The sequence below is a fragment of the Stenella coeruleoalba genome (genome assembly GCF_951394435.1).
Source record: "Stenella coeruleoalba genome assembly, chromosome: 8".
Lineage (NCBI taxonomy): Eukaryota > Metazoa > Chordata > Mammalia > Artiodactyla > Delphinidae > Stenella > Stenella coeruleoalba.
Genome location: NC_137154.1, coordinates 101,500,963 through 101,512,074, shown reverse-complemented (window position 1 = coordinate 101,512,074; position 11,112 = coordinate 101,500,963).

Here is an 11,112-nt window from a genome sequence, read left to right as displayed (position 1 = left end):
TCTCACCTAGTCTCAGGAACTACAAATCATATTAGGTTTAACACTATCCATGGTGGCAATGGGGCATGTCTTGCACCTATAAATTTGAAAAAAGGAAATTAAAAAAAAAAGTCTCACTTGGGCTATAACACAGAACAGGCAGAGGAGAGCTAGGGGGTTTGCAGTCTCTCAAAAGAGCCCAGTCTGGGCGTCTTCTGCATTGCTCCAGATTCCCTTACTAACTCGCTTTTCCAATGACAATGTGAGCCCCTAAGAAGGTCCTGCCTTGCAGGGCCCAATGCCTCTTCCTGGGTCACACTGACTCCTTAGCTATCCCTGAAATCCAAGATGCCCCTGTCTGACCCACAAACCCGCACGCCCACACACATCCAGTTTTGCCCTTTCAACCTTGTTGATCTCACCATAACAAGCAGACAGCAGGGGAAGGTAGGAGTGACTAGGCCTTACTTTTAAAGATAGGTGAGTCCCAGTGGAGGTGAGAAGCAGAACTGTTTTTCTTTGGAAGACTTGACCCTGTCCTCCCCACCTCCTATTGATGCTGAATCTGGCCTCTGTACCCCAACACTGAATTAAACCTCAGAGACAGAGTTTTGGGTGAAGTAGAAAAGAAGAGCTTTATTGCTTTGCCAGGCAAAGGGGACCACAGCAGGCTAATGCCCTCAAAACTGTGTCCTGACCTGGAAGGGGTAGTGAGGAGTTTTATAGTAATGGTTCACATAGGACGTGACCAGCTCATGGACACTCTTCTCATTGGCTGGTGGGGAGAAAACGGGGAGTCAGCATCATCAACCTTCTGGTTCCAACCGGGTCTGGAGTCTGTGTGCTTGTGGGCAGCACACTGTTAACCTCTCCCACCTGGTAGGGGTTTCAGTATCTGCAAAACAGCTGGAAGATATTGTGTGTGTATCCCTTGAGGGGGAACTAGGACCCTGCCCCAAGGCTGCACTATTGTTTCTCTTGACTGTTCCTCCCTTGTCTCTGCATCCCTTCCCTTCCCTAATCAACAGCTGTTTGAACCTGTCCGTTGGAACTCAGGGAAGGTCAGGGAGGCTGAGTAAATCCTATTTCTCAGAAATGGGGGACACAGAAAGGCTTTTGTACCCAGACACCCCACAGGGTCCTGCTCAGTTTCACTATCATAAGCTTTGGGGGTAACTGACCAATGGCTTACTTGGTGATTTTTCCTGGAGGTTCCTGAGACCCTGCAGGGCCTACTAATGAACATGCTAGAAATCCTGTCTGTGCTGAGCAGGACTGTTTCCACCTACTGGTGAGAAACAGGAAGAGACCCTCGGAAGGAGCCCAGCAAGATAGGGCTAACGCCTGGCAGGAAACAGTCAAGAAAACCAGCCCTGGAATCAGCAGAAGAGAAAACCAGACAAAGAAAGGCACTTTAAAAACAAAAGATGGTGTGTTTGGGGGTAGAATTTGCTTCAAAGTATCACTGCATGTGGGGGATTTAGAAGGAATTCTTTCCAGAAAGGCCTGAATTTTAAAGCATCAGAGTCAAATGTTAAAAAAAAAAAAGAGAGAGAGAGAGATATGGGAAAATCAAGTAACAAAATAAACACGGGTTTTAGTAAAAACTGAGCTGTCTCCTTAGGATTTCTTCTTAACTGGATAAAAATCGGATGTAACTTTGCTTTTATGGAAGTCTAGCCACCAGCAGTGATTCACAGCCCAGTCCGAAGGACCCAGTGCACAGCCTCCGATGTATATTCATCCCAATCCCTACATCCCTACAGCCTGTAGGCAAAGCTGCTCCCAATGGCAGAGCTGCAAGGAGTCAGAGCTATTTTCCCCAAGCATATGTTGATATGCAGAAAAGCGGACAGTCTTTCTCTATGCAAGCTGTCCTATTGAAGGCTCATTTCCTGTCAATCTTCCTTTTTTTTTTTCCACAAAGCTTTAATTTTTTGCCACAGCACTTTCTACATTTTAGTTTCCTGCAAACCTCAGGAAATAGACTGAAATTAATATCGTCAGATGCTTCTAAAAGTGCTGGCTTGGCGGCATTGCAGAACGCTTTCGGATGCCGTTTTGGGATTAAAATATACCAGTTATGCCCCCATTGTTTGTAGGAGAGATCTGGGAGAGAGATTGTGTCTGAGATTGGACCGATTTGAAATTCAGGTTTAAAAAAAATGGGAAGGGAGCCCTGTGATTTCAGACCAGGCCAAGGCAGCAGGTAAGCAAACTGGAGGAGGAGGTGAAGAAACACACCCGGCTCCAGATCAGGGCGTTTTCCCAGCACCCCATCAGCGGGGGAAACTGAGGCCAAGACACCTTGTTCTTATTTTCTGTGCAGAGCTTTCAAGCTCTGGGTGAGACATCCGTGTTCTAGGGCCTCCAGATCTGACTCCAGGAGAAGCATCATGTGTCCTGGGAAAGAAGAAGAGGCGGAGCGATCTTTTATTAGCTATGCATCCTGAACCAGCAATGAGTTTTCAGAGGGGGCAACCAACTCTTAGCTTTCCTCATGTCTCTGGCCCCGAGGAGCCCAGGCCAGGGATGAGGCAGACTTAATGTCGAGGGCCCGCTGTGCCCTGACTTTCAGCAGATCCCTCTCTTTCCAGATTGCAGGTTCTCTGTCAGTGTAATGGGGAGAGATGAGTCTTCCCTCCCTTTCCGCGCAAGGACATCGCAATGATAAACTCTTAACAACTATGCAAACATGCTTTGGGTTCTTGAGGGGGAGAGTGTGACATGAATCGAAGTTATTTTTATTATTGTTGGCTTCTGCATCTATGACTTCCTAAGAGTGTTAGATGAGGCCACGCTATTTCAGTATCTCCAAAAATCTATGCGAAATCTTGGTAATATTGAAGAATACTAAGGCTTTTTACACTCTCTGGGTTTCGTTCACCTTTGAAATCAGCTGCAACTTCTCCGTCTACACCACACAGCCTCTGTTCGATCCATCCAGGAGACCTATGTACTGCACACCTAACTCGTTTCCTATCTGTCTACACCCCAGGTTGAAGTCCTCAGCACCTTCTTTGTCTCCAAATCCAACAATCACATGACTGACTGGCTTTTCTGCTCCCGGCTCTCCCTATTCAGCCAGCCTCTGCATTGCCTCCTGCCACCTTCCTAATGCGTTGCTCTAATCAGGAGACCTCAATGGTCTTTCAGAGCTCTTCTAAGAAAACCTGTATTTTATAAATGAGGACACTGTTCTCAGAAAGGCTAAGGGAATCACCCTGAGTCACCTTACTAGCCAGGGGTAGAGCTGGACCGAAAGCCAGACAAGATCACCAAATCCTAGGTCTACACTATCGCTTATCACGTTCAGGGGTCTACACTATTGCTTGTCAGCCTTCAGGGGTTCCTCAGAACCTACAGAATAAACTGAAGCCCTGGACCACTCTATGCAGCTTCATAAAATGGAAACGTGACTACAGAGGCTTAAAAATTGGGACTCATTTTTTTCACATAAGGAGAAGTCAGGAGGTAGGTGTTTCAGAACAGATGCTGCAGCTCAAGGAGTCATCATGGACCAGATTCCTTCTCATGCCCTTTCTGCCCTCCCAAGCCTGGGCCTTTGCTTCGTGGTCACAAGATGCCTGCTCCACCTCCAGGCCTCAAGTTCACACTCTAGACAGGAAGAAGGAGAGAGGAGCAAGGGCAAAAGGCATGGACCAGATGAGTCCTTTTTCATCAGTCATCCAATGGCTTTCCCAGAAACCTCATCTAGGAGACTTCTAGTTACATGAAGGTGAGAGTTAGGTCACGTGCTGCTCCTCTAGCTGCAAGGGAGCTGAAGAGGTTCATAGTTTTAAATGGACATAATGCCACACTGAAAAACATTGAGGCTCTGTTAGTAAGGAGAAAGAGAAGCAAGAATATTGAACAGACAACTGGCAATCTCAGCCCCAAAGCCTAGTATTGACCTTCAGATGCCCTCCAGCCCCTCCCCAGCAGACTTTCCTGGTCCTACTTCCTCCTGCCTCGGCCACTCACTCCATGGCCCAGCCATCTCAGGGCTCCCGTTGCCCTCCCAAGCACGGGGTGGGAGTTTTTCTACCTTGCTACTTTTATATACCTCGTTGCCCACTTCTTTAAAACCCAGATGGAACGCCACTTTGCTTTTCCTAACGCTCGCAGTCAGAATTAACCTCCAACTTTTCTATTCTCCAGTAACATATTGTACTTATCTCTATTAAAGCAGTAATCACATCCCACTCTGAAATGTCATTTACCATGCATGTATCTGCCTCATTCTTCTGTAAGCTTCAGAAGACCTAGGACCCTATCCTGTTTATCTCTATATCCAGTGCAACATTTAAAATGCTGTATGTTCCTCAGTAAATGCCCAAGTGTTTACAACTGGAATTATTTTTTTCATTTTGCATGCATGGCTAATGATGGATGAAAAGGAACATCTCATAAAGCTGTGGAAGTAGAAAAGCTGTGGAGGTAGAAAAGTTGGGACCTTCCATCTCCCTGGAATAGTCCAGTGCTACCCTCTTTGGAGGCAGAAGGATGACTTCTGGGATCTCTCCAGCCCGTGGGTTTTGTGATGATGTCACCATCCGGAGGATCAGGGCTCTGCAGCATCAGTGACTGGTGGTTTGTTCTGCATCCTTCAAGCTCTGAACACACTAGGGTGACACAGACAACTGTTTCTTCGCCCTTTTGGTTTGAACCTGAGCCTCATGACACTCTGCCCTGTTTTGGCTTCCAGGCTGAATCTTCATCAGGCTGAAGTGATGGCTGTTCTCTGTACCCACCTCACCGCCATCACCACCACCAGGGTTCAGTCTCTGACCTTCTCCACTTTGCCTTCTGCCCTGATGCACTGACTCTGTGGGATTCACCTCCAGATTCCTCTTCCTTCTGATTTCCAGTTGGGTTCAGCCATCAGGAGTCACCAAAGAGGTGAGAGAGCAGGAGGAGAGAGAGGTAGGGGTATGTCTCCCACTGCTCCCTTTCTGTTTCAGGGCTGGGTTCTGTTGTTGGTGGCATCCTGTCCCTCCAGGATTCAGCTCCAGCCACGTGGCCCCACCCCTCCGTCTTCAGTTCACAGGGCCCCACCCCCCCCACCCCCACCCCCATCTTCAGGTCACAGGGCTCCACTTAACAATGGTCCCTCCCTCTGTGCTTCAGGACTGGGGTAGGGGTGGTAAAGGTATTCGCCTCCCTGAGTGCCTCAACATCACCTCTTCTTAGCTCCTGGAACCCAGCCCATCCCTCCATACACAGTTTATGAAATTTCCTTCCACATCCCATCCAAGTGCCCCTTATTTTATGCCAGGATACAGACTGGCGTGGCCGCCAAGGCCCTTGCTCCGTGTCCAGTATTAGATGTCTTCAACATGATAAGGACTATTCAGAATTTTGAACTGGCTCCCCACACACGTATGTGACAGTCTCCAGAGAAGCCCTGGCTAGTGTTTTCCTTGTTTTCTGAGGACAGAATGAATCTTCACCAAAGACCCGATGTCTGTCTGTTTCCACAACTGGCCTACACTTGCACGCTTCAGAATGAATCTCCTTCTCTGATACAAAAACAACGTTTGTCCTGTCGGACGGGATTGCTTATGTTTGGGGAGGTGGGGAAATGGAGAGAGAGGTGGGGATAAGGGCCTAATGGATATTAAAGTCTCTGATTAATTGTGTCTAGAACCACATAAATTAAAGAATGTTTCCCCAAAGACCTCATCCCTCTCCAGAGTTGAAAGGTATGAATGTACAGAGAGCTATCAAACAGTCACACTGTGAACTCAGAATAAACCCTTTTCTGCTTTGTCTGTGTGTTCTGGATGTGCTGATAAGATGGTAGCTTCCAAACTCTCCCCAAGACAGGCACCCGAGAAACTCAGCCTCAAGCTTGCAGAGGGCAGAGGGCAGAGGCATTTCACTTGTCTCTTTCTCTCTCCTCCCTCCCTCCCTCCCTTCCTTCCTTCCTTCCTTCCTTCCCTTCCCCACTCACTCACTCCCTCCTTCCTTCCTTTCTCCGTTTCTTTCTTTCTCCCTTCCTTCCTTCCTTCTTTCCTTCCTTCCTTCCTTCCTTCCTTCCTTCCTTCCTTCCTTCCTTCCTTCCTTCCTTTCTTTCTTTCTTCCTTTCTTTCTTTCTTTCTTTCTTTCTTTCTTTCTTTCTTTCTTTCTTTCTTTCTTTCTTTCTTTCTTTCTTTCTTTCTTTCTTTCTTTCTTTCTCTCTCTCTCTCTTTCTTTCTTTCTTTCTTTCTTTCCTATTCCTTCTGAAAATGGTCAATGATACCCTAAAAGAATACCACTAAAGCACTCGTACATTTTTGCACATAGAAAATGATGAATACATGTGGACTTCAGAGTGATTAGTTCAAGGTCAGGGCTGTCTTCCTCCCTGAGGCCAGCTGAACATCAGTTACCTAAAAGTGTCAAGAGTTAATCTTTGGTCCTGTTTCCCTTCCCTATGTTTGGGCCACATTTTAAAACCTGGAGACTCAATATAGCTCGTATTTTCTCCTGTGCCCTCACCTTTTCCCTTCTGCCCTTTTACCCTGACCACGACAGCAATTACTGCTTCACTGAGAGCCTGGATCAGATATGGATGAAAAAAAACAAGTCTTCCTTGGAAAGCAGAAGACAAAAGGAAATGAATGCTTCAATTCTTGCTTCCTTCAGGCATATTAAAGCAGACTATCACTGGAAAAAATCTCTGAGATATATTGTTAAATTCAAAGAAAATGTAATTGCAGAATAACATATATCATGCGTGATTCCCATTTATGCATTTGTGCACAGAGTGCTTGTTCTTTAATATGTATATAAACGCATAGCAAAGGACTCCAAATGCTAATAGCAGTTACCTCTGGGAGTAGATTTGGGGCGAGGGTTGGTAAAAGAAGGTGTTCACACTTTATGTGCTTCCATAATATTTGGTTCTATAAAATGAGAGTATCTTCTTTAGTTTTTGCTTGCATAAGTAATACATGGATTCAATCACAAATAGCGAATTCTTTAACAATTTTTTTAGGTCTTTTCTTTTCCTTCTGTTCTACCAAATTAATTTTCTCTAAGTTTTAAAAATTGAGATTTCTTCACTTGAAATACATCCTCTGTCTTTTCAGGGTGTCATTGTGCTTCCTGATCATGATTTAAAATAGGTTGTAATGAATCATCTTCCACAGCAAGTTTGACTAAATCAAGTAAAAATGGTTCAAAGGAAATCAAAATTATGAATTAATCTCCTCTTCTATTACCACAATGATGCCTCTCTTATTGAGTTTTATTGCTTATGTTCTGGAAGGTGGAACACAAGAGGAGAATAAGGAACCACTGGGTGTCAGGGTCTCTGATTTTACTGGGACTCATGTCAGGTTTAAGTCCTGTCTCTTCCTGTTCCATCTCAGGCCCATTGTGAGACCCCCCTGCCCACCCAGCCCACAGCAAACACTCCCTTCTCAGAATATCTGTATCTCTGAGTCACTTTCAGCTTCTCTCAAGGGCTTATACGGTTGTCCTATATGTCGCAAGAGACCATGACAGGCTCCTTGAGGACTGAATGTAAATCTTTTTCATCTCTGTGTTGCCAGAGCCTGTATCCAGTGCCTGACACAAAGTAGATGCTCAATAAATATATGTCAAATGCACATCTGAATGAATGAATACATGGTTCGTTGTATCAAACCATGTGTCTGTTTTGTGTCTTCAACTGCACTGGAAGGTATTTGAGGACAGGGGCCAATGTCTTAAATCTTCTGCATCCTCTTACAGTGCCCTAAGAAAAAATAGCATCCAACAAATATTTGTTGATTGATTTCTCCTATTTTAAAGGATGATAAAAAAATAGTCATGGAGATTTAGATCTTGATTTTTTTTTTTTTGCCAGCTTATTGACAAGCAAGAGGAGGAGAGGTATATTTTTTCCCTTATTTTGTAGATAATTCCAATGAGGCACAGAAAGGTGAGACAGCTTGACAATTTAGGAGAATGGAAATATACCTCCTGACCTTTCCAGGCTAGTCTCTGAGGACCCTTCTGGCCCCCTCAAGAGCCCATTGTTTCCTGACTGTGGACTTTCCCTTCCCCATCAGGGAGCACGCCAAAGCTCGGTAGACAGCCCGTTGCTGACTGATCTCTGAATTACAGGTAGTTAAAGTAGAAAGTGGCACTTCATAATTAGACGGTAAAGAGCATAATTATCTGAAGGCACCTTATAATTACATTCATCCTCCCCAAGCTCCTTCAGCTGCTTCAAATGGGATTTTGGTTCCTGTCCTCCTGTCCCCTTGGTTCCTGTCTGCTTCCTGTCCTGTATCAGTTCAATGCCACTGGGCCAACGTTGTTTACCGGGGATGGTTGTACCTTAATAAGGGAGGAACCCTCCAGTGGATTCTCTCCAAAACTCAGAACTCATGGGCTCTCAGTGCTACTACATGGCAAACCCTACTTCAAATCATTCTGTATATGGTGTCAGATAAATGAGATGGGAGGTTGAGAGATCATTGTGAAGCCATTAAATCTAGATGCCTCTTCAGTATTTATCTCAAAAGGACTCTGTGACCTCAGTAAACCCTGCTGAGGTTCTCACCTACTGCATTAACGATTCTTCCTTATTTTGTAACCTCCAGTCCCATGACAAACAGATTCCCTATTGGTTTAGCCTTGAAAGCAAAGAAAAATCACCATCACCACCCTCCACCAAAGAAAAAGATCTGTGTTTTCCTTTCTCTTGAGGTGGAGTATAGCTCCAAACCATCAGTTTCTGAGCAAGCAACACACCCAAATATAATGGCAGAGAGTGCAAACAATAAGCTCAGCTGGAACAGCAAGGAGACTTTCAGTCAGTAGCGTAAATCGCCCACTTTGAAAAATGGCTGACTCAATGAACACCCTGTCTCAAGAAAGAAAGGAGCCGAGAGAGTCCTTAATGAAAGCAAGAAACTCAGTGTTACATCTCATTCCAAAGATGGATTCACGGTACTCCTCTCCATCCAGGTGGGTGAGTTAGTTTAGTGTGGAATTTGTCTGCCCTCCCTGAAAACTCTGGTTAGGTAATGAATTATTCCAAGTAAATTAAGTGTATCGATCCCCTCCCCTTTCTGACACTTTGCAGATATTGCTATCAAATCATGCTCTATGCAAGTGTCAGTTTTTGCCACAGACATCTGAAAAGGGGAACAAATATTCTTTTGCGTTTCTCTGAGTAAAATAAGGACTCGTGGGGTCTACCAGGTGATGACAGAGCCCTATGACGAAACCGGCTGTTTACTGTGGAGAGCTAGCACACTCGGCTGATAAGACCAAGGTCATGGCTGTACTCCCCTGTATTTCCCAGGTAATATCAGATCACAGTCACGGGTTGTATCTTAACTGGCCAATTTTCATACAAATGCAAGTGGGTCAGAAAGAAGATCAGACCACAGAGCATGGACAAAAATTGTGAATCTATGACAATTCTGGGAAAACAATCAGACTATATACCCTATGAATGGGATGTAGCACAAAACTTTAGAAACTGGAAGGAGGCAGCCTCTTTCAAGGTGAAGTCCTGCATCACTTTGTTAAGGACTTCCTTCATTGATTTGAATTCTTCTTCCCCATTATAATGACCAGACTCATCCTTTTCTAAATAATAAATTCTTAATCTAAAAAAAAAAAAAAAAAAAAAGGATCTTTCTCTGTCTTATCTAATTGAACGTTGTTTTTTATTTTTTTTTGGCTGAAAACTACCATATTAAGGCTGTTGAGTGTATTCAAAGGATGAATTGTCTAAGATGAATAGTCGGGCCCAGATGGCTAACAAATGTATACTACAAAGTGTTACTTTCATCCACATTAAAGGCCCTTATCGCAAACTGAAATTCTTATGGATGAAAGGATATGAGGTCTGAATTTGCTTCAAAATAATCCAATGAGCTGGGAGGAAGCATGGAGGATTAGTGAAACAGACTGGGCCATGGCATGGCTTGATCATTGTTGATGCTGGGTGATGGTACAGGGGAGTGCTAATAGCACTGGTTCTAACTTTAGCATGCATCAGAATCATCTGGAAGGCCTGTTAAAACACAGAGAGCTGGGCCCCACCCCAGAGACTCTGATTTAGGAGGTCTGGGTGAAGTCAAGAATTTGCATTTCTAGAAAGTTCTCAGGGGATGCTGATGTTGCTGGCCTGGGAACCCCACACTGAGAATCATTGTATTAAATGGAGTTCCTACCTCTGCCTGCTTAGAATCTCAAACAGCAGGAAAAAAAGGCAGAAAAGAGACACAGACAATGGGAAAAGCACTGAACCATCAACACAATTCCAATTGGACTGAGTCTGGGAAACAATAATGTTGGTTTTCCTCATTTACTCTGAACCTCTATCTGTATAATTGTTATGGAGTATGCTTTGGGACTGTGCCATTAAGCAAAATGAATAACCAGGATCTCTAACTCTTCTTTTAATACAAGACTAGAGTTAGGTTGTGGTTTATCTAGATGGGTGGCACCACTCCCCGTATTTGCCCGAGATTCAGAATGGGTTTAAAATGTGTGGTCAGAAATCTTTTCCTTTGGTCTTTCAGATGCGCCTAGTTCCAGAAAGTAGATGTGGAACTTTCTGCATCTCGTTGGGTCTAGAGGCATCAGGTGATGAAGAAAGAAAATTTCAAGCTTGAGGCTGGATGGTCACAAGGAGGCAAGTAGGACTTTTGGTCTAATTTTATTTCATTTAAACACCCTTTGGCCAACGATTGCTGCATGCCAAGCATTGAGCAACAGACTCTGGGATATGCAAAAATAAATTCCAAAAAAATGGTCCTTGACCCTGAAGAGCTCACATATAGTTTGGAAGGTAGACATGTAAATAAATAATTATACTATAATATGAATCATTATATAATAACTGTGGTTGTTATGAGTATGCTGTTCGTTTTCAACTAAGTGGGGAAGGAAGTGAAGAAACAGTCTCAAGGGATGACAGTTCAACTGGTTCTTGAGCAATGAGCACCTGTCTATTAGCAAAGAGATGCATGCAGGGGAGAGGCACACAGGAGAGGAAGCAGTAGAAGTGTGGGAGAGTGAAAGTGGCTCCTACCTCCAATCAAAGAGTCATTTGACAGGATTAGAGTGTGGGCTGTGAAGGAGGAGGGGGCTGGCGAAGACACAGAAAAGGTATATTTGTTTGACATGCACTACACA